We start from the raw sequence: 18,484 nt of genomic DNA on the forward strand, positions 1-18,484 counted from the left end.
ACTGTTAATCACCAGTAAACTACTGGGGCACAGGTTAGGTTAGAGACGACCAGATACTTATCTTTAGCCAATATATTGATAAACTAGGCAATAAAAAGGTATATTGGATTTTTTTATATTTTTGTACTGAGCTCAGCACTTCTTTGAACTTACTTAGGGTAACAGCCTTATTTCATATTATATGCATGTGGCTATTAGACACTTGCAGTGTTTATCATGAGGTAAAGATCACTGTACTATACTATACACAGCGTATCTCGTATATCAATCTGTGAATTTTTGTAGATCAATCATACATATAGTATTCCTCTTTATTAATTGTATGATTGTAAAGTACCTGTCAGCAACACTGAACATTCATATATAGTCCTGGATAAGAACTGTATCAGCAAGACATAGCCTTTCTCAATGTGTAACACAAGTATGTTGGTGATTCACTCCACTAATAGTGTGCTATCATTTTAGCTTTACAAGGATATCACCCAACATACCATTACATTTAATTATTGGCATTATATAGAAATTGGCACAGTCTCACCAGACTTTTCAGAAGGAGGTGACCAATCTCACTCTTGATGATCCTTCCATTTGTGTCGGTGTTAGTCCCACATACATGCGATCTCCTGACGCATTTCATTTACTCATCAGGGGAGCAGATCAGGGTGCTACACATACTGTAGACAAAAATCGGTCTGGCATTTGAACTATAGTATGTCTAGCACCGAAAACAATGAATACCTCTAAGAGCTATAATTATGCTATTCCTAGGCAGTTGCTGCAGCTCAGGTGTGCAGAGCAGTCTTCTAGACTTCAGATATGTCCCATTAGGTGTCCAAGAAGAAACATACTTTTCTTCATGCCATAGATGTAATAATCTCAGACTGTGCAGAAAAAGCTTAGCTCAAAGTCACAGGTAAGAATTAGTGATGAGCGATCACTAAATTGCTTGGGTGCTCATTGGTCGGGTTGAGTAAATCGTAATGCTCGGGTGCTCGACCTGAGTAATGGACCCAACGTAAGTCAATGGGAAACTCAAGCATTTTTTCAGCGACTCCCCCCAGAGGTCTGGAGGGGGCCTAAAAATTGGTCAAATTGATGGAAACAGTGCTCAAATGACATTGGAACAGCATGGGGAAGACACCTTAAAGTATCTCTGACTCTCAGATCACTGCTGTGAATAATGTTGTCAGAGTATTATGTCACTTTTACGGACTGACAATAAAACATACAAAAACAAAGCCAGAATGGATTTTAATGGAAAAAATGTTAAGAAACATTCTTTCCAGGGTAATCACATATATAAGGCAAAATATATAACCAAAAACAAAAATGCTCCTCCACACCTTGGGCTATGTTCACACCTGGAGCTTTTGATGCATTTTTGCACTTTTGCATTTCTTTCAACGGTGAAATATACATTCACCAGTAAATGTAATTTTAACATTTTACTACCTTATCTGGCCATGTGGTGTGTGAGACATGATCAGACACATCCAGAATGAACACTCATTTCAAGCTGATAATACCATCTAGCACCAGTCCCTATTTTAAAAGCAGCAAGCAGCGTTATCAATAAGGAATAGAATTTATTTTTTTTCAGCACAAAGTATAATACAATAATCCATGACTGGATGCCTATAAGACGTTCATCCCAACTGCTATAGGCAACCCTTATACGAATCTTATATAAGAGAGTTAAGAATTTAACTGGCTCCGAAGAGGTTTTTTTGGTACGTTGCACCACCAAACCGTGAAGGAACGCAAGCAACCTGTCTGCTTTCAACAATTTCTAGTTACAGATCACCGTTAAAAATTATGAATCGGTCAATGAGTGCATGGAAAGAATCTATAAAGTTATGGATTGTTGTAGGGATGTATGCAACCAGAATGAACACTCATTTCCAGCTGATACCATCTAGGTCACCTGTACACGAATCTCGGAGAAGAGAGGTAATATTGTACAATAAAAAATACATTTTAACCGACCCCAAAAGGTTTTTTTTGGACGTGGCAGCAACAAACTGTGAAGGGACGCAAGCAACCCTGCCTGCTTTCATGAATTTGTGAGTAAAGATCAACATTAAAAAATATGAATCAACGAGTGCATGGAAAATATCAAGTAATGCACTGTGGAAGAGATGTATTCAATGACAATGAACAACACTCTCCAGCTGGTGATAGCTGTATTTACAATAGGGACAGGTGCAAGGTAACAGCGGTAGCAATAGGGAATAGAATAGATTTTTATTTATTTATTTTTTTAAACAGCAGCAGCAGTACGCAGTATAAGGCAATAATACCTGGCTGGATTGGTGTAATACACTATCCATACTGCGATAGCTCACCCGTAAACGAATTACAGATAAGAGAGGTAATATTGTAGAATATTGAATCGATTTGAATTGGCCTTTCCATTATTAAGGAGTGGATCTCCTATACTGTTATTGTGTATATGTTATAATACCCCCGGTGGCACTAAAAACCATCTCTGACAAAACGCTAGCGGTCTCCAAGGCATAGAGAGACAGTTAATGTCACGTGTCCAGCTTGGATACCCAATAGTTGTAAGGCACAGAGGAATCAAGGAGGACGTTGGTGCACTCGCCAAGGTAGTCCTTCAGCATCTTCCAAAATGTTTCCCTCCTTGTCAGAATAACCCGCGCATCAGGGCCTGGGCGCTGGGAGAGTCTGAGAAAACTGTCCCGGACCTTTGACAGAGTTCCCCTGCCTCTGCTTTGTTTCTCCCTCGCCTGTACTCCATGGTTGTCCAAGAAACTGTGACCTCTGCTGCCAGAGTTGTCAGATGGGATTTTTTTTAATAATTCTTCAACAAGGGCCATCTGGTACTGCAACATACAACATAAGAGTTGGTCTCCTATACTGTTATTGCATATGCAGCAAGTTCAAGGGCTGCTCAAAATTAAGAAGCAGTCCAATACCACTTTGAATAGACGTAGTGAAGGGCCGCAGTTAAAAGTGTATTTTCCATTATTAAGGAGTGGGTCTCCTATACTGTTATAATGTATGCCGCAAGGTCAAGGGCTGCCATAAATTAGGACGTGCTCCAACAATACCAATTTGAGGAGACGTAGTGGAGGGCCTCAGTTAAAAATGTATTTTTCATTATTAAGGAGCGGATCTCCTATACTTTTATTGCGTATGCAGCAAGTTCAAAGGCTGCCAAAAATTAGGACATGCTCCAATACCCCTCTGAAGACACATAGCAGAGGGCCTCATTAAAAAAATGTTCACAATATAAAGGAGTGGGTCTCCTATACTTGGTCTATAAGTGTGATCAACCAGTAATTACTGTTGCCTAAAATGCGTACAATGCGTGGATCATGGTAAAGGCAGCGGAACGTAAAGTCAGCCATGTGTGTCAGACTGCAAACAGCCAAGACTTCCCTGTCCTGACCAAGAGGATGACTGTCCATGCGCTCCTCCTCCTCATCCTCCTCCTGGTCCTCCTCCTTGTTCTTCCTCTCCTCAGGCCATCCACGCTGAACAAACAGTATGAATGTTGTGTGGGTAGTACTGTCTGTAGCACAGGAAACCAGCTCCTGTTCCTCCTCCTCATTATCACCCAATCCATGTTGAGATGAGATGAGACTGGGCTGTGTAGCATAACCCTGCAAGGTTCCTTGCTCCATCTCATCATACTCCACCTGCAAAGCCTCTTTAACCCCTTTACAACCCAAGGTGGTTTGCACATTAATGACCAGGCCAATTTTTACAATTCTGACCACTGTCACTTTATGAGGTAATTACTCTGGAACGCTTCAACGGATCCCCCTGATTCTGAGAATGTTTTTTCATGACATATTGTACTTCATGATAATGGTACAATTTCTTTGATATCACTTGCGTTTATTTTTGAAAAAAACGGAAATTTGGAGAAAATTTTGACAATTTTGCAATTTTCAAAATTTGAATTTTTATGCCCTTAAATCAGAGAGATATGTCACACAAAATAGTTAATAAATAACATTTCCCACATGTCTACTTTACATCAGCACAATTTTGGAACCAAAATTTTTTTTTATTGGGGAGCTATAAGGGTTAAAAGTTGACCAGCGATTTCTCATTTTTCCAACAAAATTTACTAAACCATTTTTTTAGGGAACACATCATATTTAAAGTCACTTTGAGGGGTCTTTATGACAGAAAATACCCAAAAGTGACACCATTCTAAAAACTGCGCCCCTCAAGGTGCCCAAAACCACATTAACCCTAGAACGCATGACCATAAAAATCTACTTTTAACATACCTGAGGCCTTTTAGGCCCGTGTGCAAATAACATGGAATAACTCAAACAAAAATGACAAACAACTATATACCTGAGGAATACCTAGAGTTTCAAAATTCTAACTAAAGTAATCTTGCAGAAAATAGAAAACAATTAACAGGGCGGGCCTGCGAGGCCCCAGGTATGCGTTCTAGGGTTAAAGAACTTTATTAACCCTTCAGGTGCTTCACAGGAATTTTGGGAATGTGGAAGAAAAAAATTAACATTTAACTTTTTTCACAAAAATGTTACTTTAGACCCAATTTTTTTTATTTTCACAGGGGTAACAGGAAAAAATGGACCCCAAAATTTGTTGTGCAGTTTCTCCTGAGTAAGCAGATACCTCATATGTGGGGGAAAACTACTGTTTGGGCGCACGGCAGGGTTTGAAAGGGAAGGAGCGCCATTTGACTTTTTGAATGTAAAATTTGATTGAATAATTAGCGGACGCATTTGGGGAGCCCCTGATGTGCCTAAACAGTGGAAACCCCCCTCAAGTGACACCATTTTGGAAACTAGACTCCTCAGGGAACTTATCTAGATGTGTGGTGAGCACTTTGAACCCCCAGGTGCTTCACAGAAGTTTATAACATTGAGCCGTAAAAATAAAATTTTCACATTTTTCCCATAAAAATGTTTTTCAGCCCCCACTTTTGCATTTTCTTAAGGGTAACAGGAGAAATTGCACCATGCAGTTTGTTGTGCAATTTCTCCTGAGTAAGCAGATACCCCATATGTTGGGGAAAACCACTGTTTGGGCGCACGGCAGGGTTCGGAAGGGAAGGAGCGCCATTTGACTTTTTGAATGTAAAATTTGCTTGAATAATTAGCGGATGCCATGTTGCATTTGGGGAGCCCCTGATGTGCCTAAACAGTGGAAACCCCCCCACAAGTGACAGCATTTTGGAAACTAGACTCCTCAGGGAACTTATCTAGATGTGTGGTGAGCACTTTGAACCCACAGGTGCTTCGCAGAAGTTTATAACATTGAGCCGTAAAAATAAAATTTTCACATTTTTCCCACAAAAATGTTTTTCAGCCCCCACTTTTGCATTTTCATAAGGGTAACAGGAGAAATTGCACCATGCAGTTTGTTGTGCAATTTCTCCTGAGTAAGCAGATACCCCATATGTGGGGGAAAACCACTGTTTGGGCGCACGGCAGGGTTCGGAAGGGAAGGAGCGCCATTTGACTTTTTGATTGTAAAATTTGCTTGAATAATTAGCGGATGTGCCCCTGATGTGCCTAAACAGTGGAAACCCCCCACAAGTGACACCATTTTGGAAGCTAGACCCCTCAGGGAACTTATCTAGATGTGTGGTGAGCACCTTGAACCCCCAAGTCCTTTACAGAAGTTTATAACATGGAGCCGTGAAAATAAAAAAATCAAACTTTTTCCACAAAAATGATGTTTTAGCCCCAATTTTTTTATTTTCACAAGGGTAAGAGGAGAAAATGGACCCCAAAAACTTTTGTGCAATTTCTCCTGAGTACGCCAATACCCCATATGTGGGGAAAATACAGTGTTTGGGCACACGGCAGAGTTCAGAAGGGAAGGAGCACTGTGTGACTTTTTGAACGCAAAATCGGCTGGAATTGAGAGCGGATGCCATCTCGCGTTTGGAGAGCCCCTGATGTGCCTAAATAGTTGAAACCCCCCACAAGTGACCCCATTTTGGAAACTACACCCCTTAAGGATTTTATGGGGCGGAGACTCGAGCACCCGCTATACTCAATGCATACCCGAGCATACGATGCAAACTCAATTAGCGAGCACTTGCGTTCAACACTAGTTGCCATATCGTCATCTTTTTTTTTTACTTTTGAAAAAAAAAAACAACCCTAACCCCAACCCTAACATTAGCACAACCCTAGCCCAAACCCCAGCCCTAGCGTTTATTTTTTACGCCGTTCCTCGTGCGGTATAAGTGATTAGACGACCTTATTCTTTGGGTTGGTGTGACTACAGAGATACCAGAATGATATCGGGTTTTTATGATTGACAGCTGTCACACACTAAAAGACACATATTTTGTAAAATCTAGTTTTTTCATCGCCATATTTTGAGAGCTATAATTTTTCCATCTTTTTGCCGACAGAGTCATGTGATGGCTTGTTTTTTGTGGGATGAGTTGATGTTTTTATTGGTGCCATTTTCAGGCACGTGACATTTTTTGATCGGTTTCTATTCCAGCTTTTGGGAGGCAGAATAAACAAAAAACAACAATTCAGGAATAGTTTTTTTTTTTTCTTTTTTTATTCTACTCTGCGTGTGGTAAAATTGATAAGGCAGCTTTATTCTTCGGGTCAGTACGTTTACAGCGGTACCACATTTATATTGTTTTTCTATGTTTTGGCGCTTTTACACAATAAAAGCTATTTTATAGAAAAAAATATTTTTTTGCATCGCTTTATTCTGAGAGCTATAAATTTTTGATTTTTCGGATGATGGAGCTGTATGGTGGCTTATTTTTTGCGGGACAATATGACGTTTTAAGCGGTATCATTTTTATTTATATTCGTCTTTTTGATCGCGTGTTATTCCATTTTTCGTTTGGCGGTATGATGATAAAGCATTGTTTTTTGCTTGGTTTTTTATTTATTTTTTTTACCGTGTTCACTGAAGGAGTTAACTAGTGGGAAAGTTTTATAGGTCAGGTCGTTACGGATGCGGTGATACCAAATATGTGTACTTTTATTGTTTGTTTTTTTTTCATAATAATATTTTTGATGGGTACATTATATTTTTATTTTTGGTGGATTTTTTTTTTTTTTTATATATTTTTAAAAAAAATATATATTTTTTTCACTTTCTGAAAGTTTTTTAACTTTTTTACTTTGTCCCACTCTGGGACTTTCACTTTTTTTATTCTGATCGCCTGCATAGCATAGGGATGGAGCACCATCCCTGTGCCATGCAGGCAGTCAGTGCTGCACAGTGAGAAGATTGTTTGGTCATGCACTGCACATGACCAAACAATCTTCCTGCTGTCTGGTGACCCGGATGTTGTCATGACGAAATCGGGTCGTCATGGCAACACCCGGGAAGCCGCGGCAGACAGCGCTGGAGGCCCCAAGAGAAGGTGAGTATTGCGATCACCTCCCCTTAGCCACCGCAATGCTGCGATCGACTTTGATCGCAGCATTGCGGGGGTTAATGTGCTGGGAGCAGTGTGGGACTGCTCCCTGCATATAGTACTGGGTGTCAGCTGTGACAATCAGCTGACACCCGGCGGCGATCGCGCCCGCACAGCCTGTGTGCGCACGCGATCGCGATGATGTACTAATACGGGTCAGGCTCTTAAGTCCCGGGGCACAGACGCGTATTAGTACATCATGGGCTTTAAAGGGGTTAATTGTGATCAGCGAGCGTTTCAGTAGACAGAGAAGCGGGATAGTGATGCTAATTATGGCGTCATTGCAGCTCACCATCTTGGTGGAGTCCTCTACATTTTGGAGGACAGCACAGATGTCAGACATCCATGCCCACTCATCAGCTCTTTTGTGCGGAAGCTGACCTGAATACCAATGGGTGTGTTGGAGCTGGTACTCAACAACTGCCCTCTGCTGCTCAAAAATTCTTCCCAACATATGCAACGTTGAGTTCCAATGTGTAGTGACATGGCACACCAGTCGGTGAGCTGGAAGCTGCAAACACTGCTGAAGCACAGCGATGGCGGCAGAAGCTGTAGCTGACTTCTGAAATGGGCACACACGCAGCGTACTTTCACAAGCAGCTCAGGCAGATCTGGGTAGGTTTTAAGAAACCGCTAAACCACTAGGTTAAGCACATGGGCCTGACATGAAAAGTGTGCAAGGTTGCCAAGCCTCAGAGCCAGCACCAGGTACCGGCCATTGTCACACACGACCATGCCTGGCTGTAGGTTCAGCGGTGACAGACATAGATCTGCCTGCTCTGTTACAGCTTTCAACTAATCTGCAGCGGTGTGCAATTTGTCACCTAAGCATATTAGCTTCAGCACGGCCTGTTGCTGCTTGGCCGAGGCAGTGCTGCAGTGCTTCCAGCTTCCGACTGAAGAGGAGGAGGACAAGGTGCAGGAACTGTAGAATGTAGAGGTAACCCTGATTGACCCAGGGTCCGCAATCCTCGGCGTCGGGAGGACGTGTTTCATTCCAGAGTCCGACTGGTACCCGGCTTCCACAATATTAATCCAGTGTGCCATCAGTGAGATGTACCGTCCCTGGCCACAAGCGCTTGTCAACGTGTCCGTGGTTAGGTGGACCTTCCCAGTAACTGCATTGGTGAGATCAAGGCTAATGTTCTGGGACACATGTTTGTGTAAGGCGGGGATGGCATACCGGGAGAAATAGTGGCGGCTGGGGACCGAGTACCAAGGGACGGCCGCCGCCATAAGGTTGCGGAAATCTTCAATCTCAATGAGCCTAAAAGGCAAATTTTCCAGGGCAAGCAGTCGAGAAATGTGGCAGTTTAGTATTGTGGACTGTGGGTGGTTAGCTGCATATTTGCGCTTGCGTTAAAAGGACTGGAGTAGGGACAACTGAACGCTGCACTGGGACAAGGACGTGGACGTAGTTGCTGATGGTGGTGGTTGCAAGTGTGCAATGACAAGTACAGGATGGGAGGCATCTTCACCTGCGCCATGGACAGGGGATTGGCATGCACTCACAACAGCAGAACAGGCAAAGGTGTGACCTGCATACACTGTTTCTGGACCCTAGCGTTCGGTCCAGCTAGTCGGGTGCTTGCTGTCATGTGCCTGAGCATGCTAGTGATGGTCAGGCTGGTAGTTTTGCTGCCGCTGCTGATGCTGGCATGGCAGATGTTGCAAATGGCCTTTTTGGGGTCAACTGGACAGTCTTTAAAATAGAGCCAGACTCTTCCATGCCTAACAGTTGGACTGGCAATGTCCCTCGTGTTGGTATTCTAGGGAACAGTTGCCCGCCTTGTGTCTGTGGCCACTCCACTGCTTGTTCCTGCCTTTTGTGGTGCTACTCCACCCTCCCCCTCTGCGCTTCTGTCCTCGCTATGCATGACACCTTGCCAAGTTCGGTCAGTGACTTTATCGTCCACCACCTCGTCTTCCACGACAGCACCCTGGGCCTCCTCCTGACTTGCTGGCAATTGTATCTCATCATCATCATCCACCTCTTGCGACAGTAATGGCACTTTCCCACTGTCGCCTTCATGTGACCGTGGCTGCTCAAATATTTGGGCATCAATACATGCGATTTCCTTTTGCCCCCCTTGAAGCGGACCGAGCGAGAGGCCAGAATCTATACTCCTGTGAAAAATTAAAGAATCAATATTTCCAAATTCATTTTGAAATGGAAACAATGGTCGGATTGAAACGAAATTTTGCATGGCTGTAGGCCAGACCCTGAATTTCATGATAGAGAGATTTTTTTGCTGTTTTCAAATCAATTCTAGGGGCTGCAACTTTCTAAACACCCCAAATTGGAAAGTGGCTAGAACAATTCCAAAGAAGTCGACTTTTCTCTGAAACTGTCAGATGGAATAGCTTGAAAATCTCATCAGTGATGGTCGATTGCCTATCATTTGTGATCCTGTCAAGTTGAATCGCCTATGATAAAAATTACCCCTTCAGTGCACTCCTAAACTTAAACCCTCCCAAAAGGGTTGAAAATGGGGAGATAATGATAAGCTTGGTTTAATTAGTATAATTTCAAATCGCCCAAAAGAGTCTGGAAGCTTGTCAAGAAATCGTAATGTTTATCCTTATTATCAGGGGTTTTGCATGTATACTCCTTAGAATTTACCCCTAAAACGTCATGTTATGCAAAGAGGCAAACATTAGGTTTATCTCCTCACATCCACTGATCTTTCTAACCAATTTGCATCATCTGATTACCTGTCAAAAGCCACCAAGGGGTAAAAACACCCTTAACACCCCTCCTTGTAAAAGTAGGGGGGTTGGGGCATTTTGGACACAGTCAGCATGGATTGTGGTGTGTAATGCTGTAGTAAGGCATGCACCACATTTTTATGACACTACTGGCACCCAAACCCTCATTTTGGGGTGCCAGTAGTGCCAGAAATGTAAATGTGAACAGCTCTTCAGAATGTCCAAATGTGGGATCACTTGTCTCTGGGCACTCGGCATAGTGGGAGGATGGAGGATCAGGGTGAGGAATATGTGGTCCAGACTCACGGCTACTGAGACTGGACCATGTGGGAGACAGGGTGGTGGTGGTGCTGATGGTGGTGGTGGCAAACTGACTGGAAGCATTAGCTGCTATCCAACTAATAACCTTTTCACACTGCTTTGGCTTCAAGAGTGGTGTTCAGCGGCCTCCTAGAAAAGGAAAGCAGGGCGACATGATGTGGGTGCTTGTTGTGCTCCCTCAGCAGGTACAATTTCAGCTTGCCCATGGCCTCGGCCTCTGCATGCACCTTCACCATCACGTCCACTTCCCTGTCCCTTACCTCATGCCTTGCCCATTTTAAATAGAGTAGAATATTTGTCTCGTTCCCAAAAATGTCAGGATTATTCCTACAGTAATATAGGATCACGTCTGATGACCACGGTTTTAGGCAGTGGCCTTATAGATATGGTAATGGTCAGCAACCAAGTGTGAATAGGTTTAAACACACAACTGGCAAACTTCAAATGGAATAGAATATTAGTCACGTTCCCAAAAATGGCAGGATTATTACCGCAGTAATATAGGATCACATCTGATGATGGACAAGTTTCTCTGCTTCCACAATACAGCAATGCTATTAAAATCAACCAACTCTGGCTGTATGCTGCTAACAAGCAAATGGAGCAGTAAAAATTGTGTATTATATTACTTTTCACCAAAATAATCAGGATTAAAAGCAAAAAGATTATTAGCCCTGATATCTAGGGCTATGGACATGAGTAACAGCAGCAGACAGAACGTGCAATGGACCCTATTCTGTTGTATACGCTCTCCACAAACTCTGCCTGCCTAACTCCAGCTTTCACCAGGATTAATAATATGCATCAGAATTAGTCCTTGGAAGGACTGTTAGTTTAGATTGCTAATAGTGGTGTGGAATCTCTGTTTAAAATAACCGCCAACTCTCTCCCTAGCTTAGCAGCACCTCTCCCTACACTGCGTCTTTGACCGGTAGACTGTGACGAGCATAGGGTCCCGGGTCTTATACAGACCTGATGGCCCTATGTGGCCAGTCCATCACTGTAATGCCACAACCAACATGGCTGCGGCATTACAGTAACTGGCCGGCAATCCCTGCATGTTAATTCGCTGTCTAAACAGTGCCAAACATGCGGGCGGGGACTCGAGCTTCAGCCTGAGCATTTCATAATTACTCCCCGAGCACCGAGCATTTCGAGCACTGACATGCTTGGGCAAGTACCGAATAGTGGCGAGTATATAGAGGTGTATCAGACAGACATTATCTGGGGAGGGTATCCAAGACCACTACAAAGCCAAGAGGTATAATATGGGTGGTGCCACTAAAAAGCAACAAACAGCCAAGGAAAGAAATGTAATTCCTCATAAAGTAGTATGTCTTAGCCACCACAGTAATTGATAGGTATAATGATCACTATCTAGTGTTTCTCTAAATTCACTGGGGGAAATTTATGAGACTGAAAACAACTGGGCGTCATTTATTAAAACTGTTCTTGTTACCCATAATAACCAATCAGAACACAGCTTTTTTTTCTAAGCAATTTTAGAAATGGAATCTGAGCCGTGATTGGCTGCTATGGACAACAAGCACAGTTGTTACAGTTTTGATAAATGAGGCCTCTTGTCTTTGCTTCCTATAGAAACCAATCACAACTTAGAAAGCTTTAATTTTTTACATCCCTCCTAAAAAAGATTACAGCTGTGCTGTGATTGCTTGCTATGGGCAAAAAAGAAATCTGCATTATCATTCCTGACATCTTATATTTGTCTCACTTTTTTAAAAAATATGCCATGAAGCTGTGTGCCCATGTTGAGTTTTTAGTGCGCTTTTGACCATGCGTATCTTCGCTGCATCAAAAATGCAGCGCCTTACAGTTTCAGCAAAGTGGATGGGAGTTATAGAAATCTCCTGTCCACTGTGCTTGTTTTTTACATAGCGTAAACTGACCTGCGGCACGCGTTTCAAATCCGCAACATGTCAACTTCTCCTGAGTACACTGAATTTTATGTACAGATTTTTCTCATAGGCCATGATCCCACTATCAGTATTTTGTCAGTATTTTTTCTCAGAAGTGGGAGTAGTGAGGAACAATCAGAGGAAAGGTATAATAGAAACAAGTCACCAATTCTACATTTATCACTCGCTCCTGGTTTTGGTTCTCACTCTTGAGAAAAAATACTGACCAAATACTGATAGTGGGGCCATGGCCATAGACTTGCATTGGATGCAGAAAATCTACAGGTAAAAAATGGACAAGCCTTTTAAGTGTTTTTTCTGCTGCGGAAAAACATCCGAAACCCCTGTAATCCGAACATGACTATATGAATAAAGTTTTGTCGCAGTCAAATACCAGAAAGTATCTAAAACAAAGCAGCTTTAGTTACAACAACAAGGGACAAAAAAAAGCAGCATCAAAATCGCGATAAAAACGCATGTAAAACAAGTACGCTAAAAATGTACATATAAAAAGCATCTAACCTAATTTACATATTAGGTGCAGAAGCGGTGCAGAAAATGTGCAACATCAAAAACTCACCAAAAGCTCATCATGGGCACACAGCCTTAGGCTATGTTCATACGTTGCATTTTTGCAGCTTTTTTCTGTATCTAAAATCTGATCTCTTGGCAATACAAAAGCTGCAGACAAAAAATGGGTTTTGCTGGCCTCTTTTGCTGCTTTTCGTGTTGTTTTTCTTGCTGCGTTTTTGCTGCATTTTTTGTTTCATTTTTTGCTTCGTTTTTCAGGATCCCAAAGTTCTGCTTTGCTTCCACCATACAAGCATAAACAATGCAAAGTGTTAGGCCACTAATGCAAGACATATGTCAAACCATAACACATTTTTGGAAAAAAGGTCAATTTGATCAAATTATTTAGTGGAAAAGGGTTTTTATGTCTGAGGTCTGAGAAAATAGTGACTATTTTAACCGAAAAATTTCATATGAGTTCATAAAAAAATACACAATTGCAAATGTAAAAACAGCAGGGTCAGGCAAAGTTTACCTAAGACATTGGCAGTGCATTGAGATGGCAGGCATTGTTTAATTTTACACATTGGATGCCCAGTGAGTAGGTCAGGTATTGTTCATTTTTACACATTAATCAGGGAATCGTTTACTTTTTACACATATCACAAATTTAATTAAACTGTAGGAATATTAACAGCCATGCTCATGTGACAATACCAAGACATTTTGGTTTAAATTTTGGAAAATCCCAAAAATAAATGGGTTTCACATACTGCTATACCTGCTTTTTTCACTAAAAACGCTGCAAAAACTGATGACATTTTTTTTGTGCGTTTTTGCTGCTTTTTTGTACTTGCTCATTGTTTTCTATGGGTGACAAGACACCTCGGAGCATCGCATCAAGCACCTGGACAGCGCCCACCGCCGGCGGCACCCCATGAAAATACCTTACTCCCCCCCAACCCTTCCCCCTAGAAATGCCCGTGCTTTGTTGCGTTCAGACTTTCCCTTTGAAATCTATGGCAGTGTGACCTGGAATACAGCTACAAAGGGTTTATTAGTTGACATATCCGATTCCTATAGCACAGATGCTTAAAGCGCACCTGTCAGCAGGATTGTGCTCAGTAAACTACATACATTGTCAGGTGGGCGACATTAAAATGATACCATGGTTGATGAAATCTGTCCTGTGTTTTTTGTATAATCTTTACTTTCAGTTTGGAGATAATGATATGCCCATGCTCCGGGACGGCCCGTAAGGTGGGCTCTATCTGGTGCTCTGGTTATATATTCATCTGTATGCTCTAATGACAGCTCACTGTGCCTTTACTGACCTGCCTCCTATTTTACATAATGCAGCTAATAGTGCAGGGCTAGGTAAAATAGGAGACAGGTCAGTGAAGGCACAGTGAGCTGTCATAAAAGCATACTGATGAATATGTAAGCAAAGCACCAGATAGAGCGCCCCCCACAGGCCGCCCCGGAGCACCAGCATATCATTATCTCCAAACTGAAAGTAAAGATTACACAAGAACCACAGGATGGATTTCATCAACCAAGGTAACATTTTAATCAGTGTAATGTCGCCCACCTGACAGTGTATGTAGCTTACTGAACACAATCCTGCTGACAGGTGCGCTTTAAAATAGGAATACCAATCTTAAAGGGATATTCTCACCTTTGGAAGCTATCCAGTATCGATAAGATAGAGGATAACTTCCCGATCGCTTGGAGTCCGATTGCTGGGACTTGCATTGATCTTGAGAATTGGGGCTCTGAAGAGCCCCGTAGTTAATGGAGTGATGGTTGATCATGCGCACCATTCCAACTCATGTTAGTGCTAAAAGACTAGCCGAGTGCAATGCTCAGTTGTAAGAATCAGCGAAGCTTAAACCCGAAGGAAAGGGGATTAATTCCAAACTTGAAAATACCCCTTTAAAGATATTTTAATGATGCCTACTTTTAGGTGAGGTTTACAGAATCAGCTGCATTTTGTCGCCCCCACATAGTGGGATTCGGCCATTCTTTGCGCCGGCTGTCAAGCTAAGAAGGGGCTAAGAGAAGCAGTGACATGCTGACTCCCAGCAATTAGTGTTGAGCGAGTATGTTCTGTTAACCCTTTCGCCGAGTATGCTCGGGCCGAGCTCCGAGTATTTATAGCTGCTCGGTGATATGGTTGAATCGCTCCCGTGTGCATGATTTTCAACTGTTATTACATGTGAGGAATGTGTAAGAAACAGACATTCCTCACATGTAATAAAGCTGTCAAACAGTCGCAAATCATGCACACGGGAGCGATTCAACCATATCACCGAGCAGCTATAAATACTCGGAGCTCAGCCCGAGCATACTCGGACAGAACATACTCGCTCAACACTACCAGCAATCAATTGCATTCACATCTTTCTGGCATGAGTACAAGTGAAGTCACTGCCAGGTCAGGGTGACGTCAGCAGCATGTTCCGGTCATCTGATCACACTGCTGACATCATTCTTCGGTACCACAGAAGCGCGAGAAATGTTAGTCTGGTAAGTGCACCCCTGGAACTGAAGAAACCGAATATTTATTGTAATTGGGGTAGAGGGTGTGAAAATAATATGGGGAGCAGGGTGGGGGGGAATGGCTGTGGAAACAATATGGGAAAAGGGGAATGGCTGTGGAAACAATATGGGTAGCATGGGGGAATATCTGTGGAAACAATATGAGGAGTGGGGGTAGGAATTGCTGTGGAAACAATTTGGTGAGAGGGGGCATAACATTGCTGTAGAAACAATATAGGGAGCAAGGGGGAATGGCTGTGGAAACAATATGGGGAGCAGGAGAGAAGGAAATCCAGTGGAAATAATATTGGAAGCGAGGAATAGCTGTGGAAACAATATGGGGAGCATGGAGAATGGTTGTGAAAACAGTATGGGTAGCGGGTGAGGGTGTAGGTATGGAGAGACAGTATAGAGAGCGAGGGGGGGAAGTGTGAGGAGACAGTATTTAGAATGTGGAATGTGTGAGGAAACAATATGAGGAGTGGGGAGATAGGTGCAGAAACAGTATGAGGAGGGGGAATGTTTGAGCAGACAGTATGAGGAGTGGTGGGCAATGGGTGCAAATGTGAGGAGGCAGAATGAGGGAGGGAGAATAGTGTGAGGAGACAGTGTGGGGGTAGAAAAGTGTAAGGGGGCACAGAATATAGACTGGGTAGTGTGGGATGGGGGTATAGAGAGTAGAGACAACATCCGGGTACAGTGTGAAGGCACAGATAGGAGGGGACAGTATGCAGAGCAGGGGGGGGTGTGATGAGGGGGTACAGTATAAAGATGTAGCAGAGTTGGTCAAGTTTGTTGTCTGGCTTGCCCAACTTTTAACCTGAAAAAGCAAGCATCGAAAAAAAAAAATCCAAAAAATACATTTAATATATGGTTCCCAGATAAAGGACGTATCAGATATGAAACTAATAACACCAGACAATACACTTGATCTTTGGCAAAAGGCTGAAAAGCGAAAATCTGAATTGGTTTCAGCCAAGCAACGCACCCTCGCCTGTGCCATCCACCCGTTGTGGACATAAGGACAAAGACTCCCCCTAGAAATACATGTTGTCAACCACTGGACACCTGAAAAACCACAAATCTGCAGTTTGTTGTAGCTGTAGGCCACGCATTAAGTCCACCAGTTTTGACATGAAGGAGGAGGACAAATTACCGAACGAAACAGCAGCTGTCTTTCCATTAGCAAGGCTGTTCCTCACTTAGACCATCTCAGTGAGCACTGCCTCAACATTTATGCGAGCCTGATCTAAGGACATCTGACTAGATAAGTTATCATTATTAGTGTTGAGCAAGCACTAAAATGCTCGGGTGCTCGAAGCTCGGGCCGAGCTCGCCGTGATACTCGGGTGCTCGACCCGAGCAACGAGCCCAATGTTAGTCTATGGGAGACCTGAGCATTTTTGCAGCGGCACCCCCGGCAGTCTTTTAAAAGCCTAACAAGTGCCCAAAACTATAGTGACAGTGCTCAAATTACAAAGGGACAGCATGGGGATCGCCCCTGGAAGCATTTCTGACCCCATGGTCACTGCTGTCAACAACGTGGTCAGAGGTATTAAGCCACTTTTAAGGGCTCACAATAAAACGTTCAAAAACGATACTGAAAGTGCTTTCCTGTGAAATATGTTAAGGAAGTTCCTATCCAGGGTAAAGACTTGTGTATAAGGTAAAATAAATAACCCCCCAAAAAAATACTCCTCCACACCTTGGGCTATGTTCACAAGTAGCATTTTTTATGCGTTTTTGCACTTTTGTATTGCTTTCAACCGTGACAAATGCATTCACCGGGAAATGTCATTTTAACATTTTACAACCTTATCTGGCCATGTGCTGTGTGACACATGCATACAGTGCTGAAAAGACATGGAAACAGCATGGGGGAGACCCCTGGAAGCATCTCTGACACCCTGGTCACTGCATAAAAGTGTGCCCATCAGAAGTCATCCTTGCCGCATCAGAAGATGCAGACTTGCAACTATCCCCGTGCAAGTCCTTGTCCCAGAGCAGTGTTCAATTGTACCTCCCCCATTCCTTGCAAGGCAAGCGCAAGTATGCAGCCTGCCACCCACCCACCCCCAGGCTGCAATACCATACTGCTTGCTTGCACTTAAAATTGGGCCTTTTAGGCATGTGGAGGCGGAATCTGGCCACCATGTCATGGCTGCGTTGGCGGCCTGGTATCCATACTCAGTCCCCAGCCGCCCGGCGGCCGGGTGTCCACGCTTGGTCCCCAGCTGCCAGGGGGTAGCCGGGTGTCCATAAACGGTCCCCAGCCGCCCCTATTTCTCCTGTCAACTTCCCCCCACACACTTTTCTTAGCCCGGCCTGCTTTAGGGCAGCATTGGACGAGCCCACCAGAGAACCAGACTCCTCCGGTAGGCCCTGGCTTCTCCATCAGGGGAGTTGAGAGTGCCAAGGTGAGGAGCATGATGATGATGATAGAAATTAGCATCTGCTTTGTTTTCAAGGAATGCAAGTGCATATATGTAGTAGCGGCTAGACCTGAGGTGGTCAGCGCTTTGGCACATATCCTACCTCCTCCGAGGATTGCTGGATGTTTTCCTGCTACTATCCAAGTTCTATGACTCCTGTTAAAACAAAGCTTCAGGTGATAAATGATGGATGAGGTGGTGGCAAAGGAGAAAGAGCAGGAGGAACAGGGACCATTCACATCAATATCAGGCCAGTCAACCACATATGTCTTGTAGGATATGTTTCTCTAACAAAAGGAGCGGTTTGGCTACACAGTTATAGGGCATACAGTGAGTGCAATGCCTACCAAAAATTTTGAGGCACTCCAATGCCCCTTGGAAATGACATGGAGGTCAGAGGGCCTTAATTAAACTGTTTTTTCCATTTATAGCAACTGGATTTCCTGTACACTGTTGGCCTAAGCAGTGAATGGAAGGCTTTCCAAAAATTATGAGAAACTGCAATGCCCCTTGAAACAGATGTGGATTACAGCATACTAAAAACCTTCTACCCATTATTGGGGAGTGGGTCTCCCTTAGTTTTCGCCTTTGCATTGAAAAGCAAAAGCTGACTAAAATTAGGAAGAAATGCA

At 43.2% G+C, this 18,484-nt stretch overlaps 1 non-coding gene across 1 annotated transcript; it reads right to left on the bottom strand.

Annotated features, from left to right (window-relative positions):
* Positions 1–16,193: 16,193 nt before the first annotated feature.
* On the bottom strand, positions 16,194–16,377 carry LOC141266280 (U2 spliceosomal RNA). The gene has a single exon (XR_012320327.1). It is a non-coding gene; the product is annotated as a U2 spliceosomal RNA (small nuclear RNA).
* Between the last annotated feature and the right edge of the window lie 2,107 nt (positions 16,378–18,484).

The sequence above is a fragment of the Phyllobates terribilis genome, unplaced genomic scaffold (assembly GCF_046119375.1).
Source record: "Phyllobates terribilis strain yellow unplaced genomic scaffold, ASM4611937v1 Scaffold_4__5_contigs__length_816908805, whole genome shotgun sequence".
Classification (NCBI taxonomy): Eukaryota; Metazoa; Chordata; class Amphibia; order Anura; family Dendrobatidae; genus Phyllobates; species Phyllobates terribilis.